The 8,594-nt window shown below is 50.4% G+C and overlaps 1 long non-coding RNA gene across 1 annotated transcript in view; it reads right to left on the bottom strand.

Moving 5' to 3' along the window:
* LOC117797077 overlaps nt 1–8,594 on the bottom strand; it is a 28,018-nt gene that overhangs the window by 19,249 nt on the left and 175 nt on the right. The window lies entirely within an intron of this gene.

The following is an 8,594-nucleotide window of genomic DNA, read 5'->3' as shown; positions in this document are numbered from 1 at the left end:
TCTTGTGGGCTGCACTGGCCGGTTCTCCAGAGGGCCCCACGGAGCTTCCCCTCTCCACCCCTGGCCTGGGACACCGGTTCAGGCTCGGACTCACTCCCAACAGCTCCCATATGAGGCAACAGCCCTGGGTCCTTGTCTTTTGGTATCTTATCACCCAGGAGGTGGCCCAATATCGACAAGCAATGAGGTGACCTAAGTCCAGCCATTCCCAGCGTCTCTGCCAGAAACATCGAGACCCTTGAATGCAAACAGGCAGTATCTGGAGTGCTCAGCCAGCACAGCACCAAGCCGTCTCGTCTTTCCATCCTTCCCATGTGCCTGCTCTGTAACCCAGTGGAATGTGTGCCCTCTCCAGTCTTAACTCACTGACGTCACCCGTCACTCGCCCCACACTTGCAGAAGCGGGTAGGAGGACACACTGGACGTGTGTGCTCCCCACCAGGGGAGGACAAGATGCAATAGCGCAGCTCTGCAGAAGGCTGACCCTGGGCACGTCACGAAGATAGCAAGATGCCGAATTTTCTAAAAACACAGCAGTCAGTGGCAACACAGGAAAAGGAGAATCTGACGGGAAAGACTGATTGTGTATGAAGCAATTTGGACTGACGTGATATTAAAAACCAGATGTGCTTCATTAAGATATTGTAACACGTGGGCTGTGTCCATAGTTTGGCTGTTGTAGACAACGCTGCTGTGATCGTGTTTTTGAATTCGTGTTTTTTTATCTTTGGGTGAATACTTACTAGTGCAATTGCTAGATCGTGGAGTAGCTCTGTTTTTAGTCTTTTACTGTTTTCCAGAGTGGCTGCACCAGCCTGCATTCTCACCGACAGTGCAAGAGGGTTCCCCTTTCTCTTCATCCTCGCCAACCCCTGTTGTTTCTTATGTTGACTTTAGCCATTCTGACAGGTGTGAGGTGGTATCTCATTATGGTTTTGGTTTGCGTTTCCCTGATGCTGAGTGCTGTTGAGCCTCCTTTCATGTGTCTGTTGGCCATCTGTAGGTCTGCTTTGGAGCAATGTCTGTTCATGTCTTCTGTCCATTTTTTAACTGGATTATTTGGTTTTTTGACAGATGAATGGATAAAGATGATGTGGTATATATACACAATGGAATATTATTCAGACATAAAACAAACGAAATCTTGCCATTTGCAACAACATGGATGGAGCTAGCAAGTAAAATACTAAGCAAAATAAGTCAGAGAAAGACAAATACCATATGATTTCACTCATATGTGGAATTTAGGAAACAAAACAAATGAGCACAGAGGAAAAAAGAGAGAGAGAGAGGCAAACCAAGAAATAGACTCTTAAGAGAACAAACCGATGGTGACCAGAGGGGAGGGGATGGGGGGATGGGGGAATAGGTGATGGGGATTGAGGAGTGCACCTGTCCGTGATGGGCAGGGGGTGATGTAAGAAAGTGCAGAATCACTATACTGTACGCCCGAAATTAATATAATACTGTATGTTAACTAACTGGAATTTAAATAAAAACTCTTAAAAAGAAGAAAAAATGTTGTAACACATGGGGAAGAAACAAGCAAGTCATTTTGAGGGAAAAAGAAAAAAGAAAGGGACAGAGGAAGGAAGAGAGAACAGGCATGGATTTGAGACCAAAGTCCTATCATTTCCACAATGATTATTCTTTACTTTTTTTTAATAAACAACAACATGACTGGGCATTTGCCACAACAACGAAAACTGAGAGGACCTTAGAAGTCCCTTAATCTACAGGGTCATAAACATCCTTGAAATCCTGCCACAGTTCTGAGCCCTGAATCCTTCCAGAGTGCTGGGGCTCTACCCCCAGGTCTGGGAGGGTTCACACTGCAGGTGAGCAGGAATGCATGTCCACATGCAGCAGCAATAACTTTGTCTGCTTTCGTTCCACAGGACAACTTACCAAGAGAGGCTCTTAAAATATCTGAATTCAAACCTGCTGCACAAAGGTAAATCCTTCCTCTGCTGTTGAGATGTGAATCCTTTCTCTCTACTTGCCAACGAATAGCCCTCCTACCAGTTGACCAAGATAGGCAGCAGAAGTGAACACCCAGCGAGGCTGGACAACACGGCCGCTTCTGACCCGCCGGCTGCGGGGTATCTGCAGCGGCTCCCCCAACACCCCCATCAGAATCTTCCCCTGTGACTACCCTTAGTAAACCGCATTTGCAATTCGTTTTTACATCACATTTTGGAAGGAGAAAGCCCTAGGCCTTAAGTTCTGCCTATTAACTCATTGCGCAACTCTGAGCCAGCCCCCGCATCTCCGAGTCAACACCTGAAACCTCCTGCAAAGGAGCCAGGAGCCCGGATGAGAACCTTTCCCTCTCGGGCACCATCTAGTGGCAAACAAGGGTAACACGGGCTCCACTGGCCAACAGCACAGTCCTGGCTAGGTTTTCTCACCGCCTCACAGCCAAAGCTCTGAATAACCACTTCTCCATTATCTGATTTTCCAAAACCAATTCGCTGAATAGACTTTTCCTAATTATGTGCTGTTGCACAACTTTAAATTGTCTCAAACAATCAACAGAGCCCTTTCACCACAAGATGTGAAGGAGAACAAGAGTGCGACTAGGGGGTTAGGGGTCACAGGTCAGCCCCAGGATGGGGGTGGGGTGACAGGTCAGGCACTAGCATGGGGGTGGGGTGGCAGGTCAGCCCTAGGATGGGGGTGGGGTGGCAGGTCAGACACCGGGACTGGGGGGACAGGGTGTTAGGACAGACACTAGCGCAAGGACAGCAGTGGGAGCCCGTGCAGAGCAGACGCAGGCCTGACCTGTGAAACGGAGGGCAGGAACTTCATCAAGGGCAGCCTCACGTGCCGACATCGAGTGCGGGGCCCTGAAGGAGAGGTGACGCAGAGACTGGGGGAAACTGGTAGCGGAACTGATACGGTGAAGACAAAGCACAACTAAAAGTTTCACAGTGAAACTAAGCAACTGGGAAGAAGACAGAGATAATCCAGGTAGGGTGTCTCCAAAACAGATCCAAAAACGTCCTCGGGGATGGGGACCAGTCCGCTCTCGGAGATTCCTGTCCGTCAACAATTTCAAGTCTCTGCGCTGATCACCTTTTTCTGCAACAACAGCCCCAAATCTCAGTGTCTTGAGGTTTCTCACCCAGAGGTGTGTCTGCTCCGGCTGTGGGCTGGTTCCACGTTATCACTCATCTGGGATGCACGCGCCACGTGCCGTGGCCGCCTCTGGAAGCTGAGCACTGAGGGGCTGAGCTGGGCATCCTGTGGACCGGTCGGGCCCTGAGTCGGCAGGCGGGGGTGTAAGCGTCAGCTACTGAGAGGCATGGCGAAGCATGGCAAGGAGACGGCATGTTAGAGCAGCGTATTAGCCATGATTGTCACCTTCCATATTCAGAGGCCCTGACGCTGGGGCCTCGATCACCCTGGAGAGACTCCCCTCCAACAGCTGGTCAGTTCCTAGAGACAGCAAACAACTGCCCAGGGGCTTTTCCAGTGCAAAGCAACCAGTCCAGAGTGCACACACTGACCGCCTCCTCCATCGGGCTCTCGAGCTCGGGCCCCTCTGCACCCGCCCTAGTCACCCCGGGGCAGGAAGTGGGCAACCGCTGAGGGTACTCTGACGAGCCAGTCCTAAACCCACTTCCCCTGCCTCGCCATGGAAACCACAGTTAAGGCCCTTGCCCACAGTCTCCTGCTCCCTCTGCCTCGGGACTGGCCCCCGCTACCTCCCCGGACGCCCCCTGCCTGGGGCGCCCCTCCTCTTGGAACCAGTGAGAACAAACTGTCCTTTCAATGGTGACTGGCTGCTGATCTGGCTTTAGTGCATCTCAAATGTTCTATCAGTTTCACCGTATTTTGGAGCAAGCAGTAACCCTTATGACCACTGTGCCCTTCGAGTCAGGGTGGCGTCCGGGCCCACGCTGTGGGTGCAGACAGCGTTCGATTCCCCTTGGTGATGCAAGGTGAAGCATGTGCCTCCAAAAGGGACTCTTGGCAAACACAAGGCCTGAAGAAGCCAAGCAAAACTCTGGCTTTTTTCCCCCATTGTTAATTCATGTGAGTTTGTTCCTAACACGTTCAATAGAAACTGTACCAGCGAATTCCACCACCTTCTTTATAAGCTCTTACAAAGAAGCAGACCGTAGAGATGTGCTCAGGCCGCTGAAGCAGAAACCAGTGAGGGAATCGCCCATTTACAGACTCCTCAGGGGCAGTAAGCGAGCCCAGCACGCATCTCTCACTCCTCCTAAGGTCTTGTGAACCTTGCTGCATCAGAGAATACACCTGCTTCCCCCTTGGGGCCATGGCCTGGTCCGTGAAGGAGGGGGAGTGGGGGCATGGCCGTGGCCCCCAATGCACCCCTGGCCCTGCAGCTCCACAAGGGGGATGTTTCCAAATTCATCTGCAGCAAGGCACGCCTGTGAGTTTGGGCCTGGCCTCCCTGACCTCTCGCTCCTCTGTGGCAGTGAATACGCCCCTCGGCAACACACGCCCCTCGTGTTGGCAGCAGCCCCCCCCCCTCCGGCTCCTGATCTCCCGCTCCAGCCAACTTCCAGATGAGGGCCAGGTAGACAAAGGAGGGGGAGTCTGAGCAAGTCTTTAAAAGGGAGACACACAGCTGGAGAGGACTGAGGTCTGAGATTGGTGGACACCGCAGAGTCCCCCTTCCTTTTGTTTGAATTGATGGCAATTCTGTGCCAACCAGGACGACAGGTGCACCAGGATCGGTCTGGGTCATTTTTCTCTGCTCCTAGTGGCATCTGAGGTCACGAATTGCCACCAATACCAGAGGAAGATAGAATCACAGAAGAGAAAGCCCATCACCACCCTTTCCTCCTTCCTTTAGGACAAAGGTGGCTTTTCTCCAGGCTCACCTCGGTTCCACCCATCATGCCTGCCTATTATGGGACGTGGGTTGCTCCAGGCACAGGAGGAAAGACTGTAAGCAAAACTGTGTGATGTGGAGAAAGATGGAAACTATGCAAAGTTCTCAGGATTTACTTCCTCCTCTTAGGTTTGAGGGGTTTCATGGTCTCCCCCACTATGATCATACAATCAGATTTTCTAAGAATCTGCAATCCAGACTCTCCTGTCCATGGATCCTAGGAAGAGGTCCCTTAGGAGCAAGGGCGATGGGGTTACTTTCCTATGAATATTTATAAAGTTCAATGCAACGTCCAGCCTAGGAGCGGTCCTGGTGCCCCTAGAGTTATACCATGGGGTCTACAGAATCCACGCTAGGTATTTCGACAAAGAGAACTTAACGTGGGGAACTGGTTAAATGAGGCGGGAGAAATGTCAAAGCGAGAAAGGAACATCAACTCTCACCCAAAAGCCTGGGGGAGCAGAGAGAGGACTCTGGGCTTAACCTATGAGGAGCCCCACGCAGCTAGCCTGGGCCTGCTCTGGGGGCCCCTGCAGCCCCTGTGCTGCTTCTGGGTGCTCGGGAAGCCGCGGGCGGGGAGGACACGGCTCCTGGGGCACAGCAGGAGTGGGAAGCAGGCAGGGCGGCGGCTCTTTCCTCCTTGCCCACGGCTCCTGGCAGCAGAACCGAGGGAGGTGGCCGGTAAAGGAGAAGCATGCCTTGCTGCATCACAACCCGGGCCTCTCACCATCGGGGCTTGAAGAATCTGGAGCTCAGAGATAACAGCTCCTTTTCCCGGCTGTCTGGCCCACGGAGCCAAGGCAAGCCCCCATCCAGGCACCCCAATCATGGCCCAGAGTGTGTCTGTACCCACCGCTGCATCACCAGCCACACCGATGTGGCTCACAGCAGCGATCTTACTTGTTCCTCATTCTGGGGGCCAGAGGTTTGGGTGAAGCTCTGCAAGCACAGGTCGTATGCATCAGACGGCACTGGGCCTGCACGGGGCAGTCTCAGCTGGCCTTGCTCACGTCTGGATGGGGAGCTCTGTCTCCCAGAGATCTCCAAAGTCAGGCTCCTACCCTCCCACAGACACAGGGACACAGGGGTGATATCTCCCTCAATGGTTATCCTTGGGAAAGTCTTGGATTATAAAACTGGCAAAGGCTTTTTTTTTTTTAGATTTTATTTATTAATTTATTTGACAGACAGACAGAGAGAGCACAAGCAGGGGGAGCAGCAGGCAGAGGGAGAGGGAGAAGCAGACCCCCGCTGAGCAGGGAGCCTGATGCAGGACTCGATCCCAGGACCCTGAGGTCATGACCTAAGCCAAAGGCAGATACTTAACCAACTGAGCCACCCAAGTGCCTCAAAACGAGCAAAGGCTTTTAAAGAAAGATTTACATACATCTGGAGCACCTAGGTTAAGAGCTGGACTCTTGGTTTCAGCTCAGGTCACGATCTCAGAGTCCTGGGATGGAGCCCTGCGTGGGGCTCCCCGCTCAGCAGGGAGTCTACTGGTCTCCCCCGCTCTCTGCCCCTCCCCCTGCTCATGCTCTCTTTCCCTCTAAAATCAATAAATAAATCTTTAAAAAAAGATTTATATACATCTCAAAGGGACAGAGAAAAAATTTACAGTGACAAATGTTCTCAAGTAATAGATGTCAAGTCTGTCTTGGTCAGAGCCCGGCCCAAGCTTCCTCACAGGATGGGCTCAGGGTGCACAGAGAGAGATCAAGACAGAGACAGAGAGATGCACGGACAGACAGAAAGAGAAAGAGAGAAGGAGGTGCAGGACCTCTCGGAAATCCTACAACCTAACTTCTTGCACATTCTTTTGGTCAAAACAAATCACAGATCAGCCAAATTCAAGGTTCAAGGGAGTGAAGACAACGTTTGACTTCTTCCTAGGAGCAAAGTCATATGGCAGAGCTGTGGGCGGGGGGGTTTGTCCAGTTTAACACAAAAGGGTTGGATGAGNGGGGGGGGGGCGGGGGAAGAGGTAGAGAATCTGTGATTCTTTTGTCCAGTTTAACACAAAAGGGTTGGATGAGGTCGGGTGTTTATACATTAGCAATACACAAGTCTCTAGCTTCTGAGATTTCTGCACAACTCACTCACCATCTGACATCCTATGGCTGTGATTTGTGATGAGAACCACTATTTTCTGACTTAAAGTTAGTTTCCAGGGACAATAAGCTCCTTTTTCCATGATGTTTTCTACTTTTCCTTTCAATACCCTCCCAAAGCTTCAAGGCAGCCAACATTAATGGTAGCTCTTATTCAAACTGCTACGGTCCCAAGAGAAATGCCCTCTTTCAAACTTCTAAATCATTGAATTCTTTTGTAACATACAAAATATGGGATCCATGTATATGCTTCAGATAATATCTGGGAATTAGGGGAAACATTTTTTCCCTAAAACTTGAAATGTTGAGCAAAGTATGAAATACCATAATGATCACTCCCCCACCATAAACATCCTCTATCCCAATCCTAATTTCTATACCCGATTTCAACTTTATATTCCTTTTCTAGGGGATGACAGCCCTGCTTCCAATGTGTACAAATTGGGACACACTCCCTTTGCAAGAAAACTAGAGAAAGGAGCATACGGGGACCGAAAGTTAATAAAAAGAAAGGCTGTAGTAGAGAAAAGGGAACAGGACTTTGGTCAATGAGGTTTTGGGAAAAATGAAACTGAAGGAATGAAAACCCAGACTTTACAAGTGCACCCTCGAATCAGCACAGAGGGCAGAGAGTTGAGAGGTGTTCAGGAGGCTTTGATCCCCAGCAGTGCAGCTGATCTCTGAAGGGGGGAGAGACTGAGAAGAGCAGAATTTGTAGTTCTGATGAGAAAACTGAAACGCACTGAAAAGTGAATGGAAATATGGGCATGGTAGGGTGGGGAGCCTCTTAGGTCAGGCAAGCATTATCTTCAACGAAACAAAGCATTTTACAAACATCACAGGGGAAGAACTGAAGATGTCTGAATTTGTGGCTGTATTTTGGTAAAAGGAAAATAATCACAAGAGTTTTGCAGGTTTGCTTGCTTTATAGGTTCACTGGGTGGTCCAACTATTTTTCCCCTTCAAGATGGTAAGTTCTTCAACTATGGCTTTTTCTGCTACAGGGCTTTTGTAGGGAAGGGGGCAGTAGTCTATCTAATTAAACCCGCATGAGCCCTACAGCAAGATCCTACAGGAAGTGGCAAATGCCCTTGACTCAAGGATGGTGGCTGGAAACTCCCCTCAAATAAAAAGAAGGAATGGTGTGGCTAATCACTTGAGGAGTTACAGACCCCGAATTCATCACCATCACCATGACTGAAAGCCACTTCTTGCTGAAGTTACACTGTATACGGTCTATAGACAGAGGTAGACAGATGTATCTTGGAAGTTTTCCAGTGTGCAGTTTTACTTCCCGCACACTGCAATCTCAGTTAATCCTCAAACCCTTTCGGAAAAAGCTTCTGTGAGGACAGAGATCCGGATGGGTTTGAGGGTGAGATGCAGAGGCCAGCTAACATCCCTTGTGAAATTTCGAAAAGACCAATTAGCGCTTCCAATCCAGGTCCTTCCATCCCAGCGCACTGACTAGTGGTTCACTGGGCTGTCTTTCAGCGGCTCCAGAGGCGGTGGCAAGTTTAACCTCCTGGTGACCCGCCCACCTGCAGTCACAACCATCAGGCAGTACTTCTCCAGGGCCCCTTATAAGGTTGGGGAACGGCAGAGAAACTTCTGGC

This window comes from Ailuropoda melanoleuca, chromosome 18 (assembly GCF_002007445.2).
Source record: "Ailuropoda melanoleuca isolate Jingjing chromosome 18, ASM200744v2, whole genome shotgun sequence".
NCBI classification, from domain to species: Eukaryota; Metazoa; Chordata; class Mammalia; order Carnivora; family Ursidae; genus Ailuropoda; species Ailuropoda melanoleuca.
Note: the sequence above shows the minus strand (reverse complement) of the source record. Positions and strands in the feature narration are given on the sequence as shown.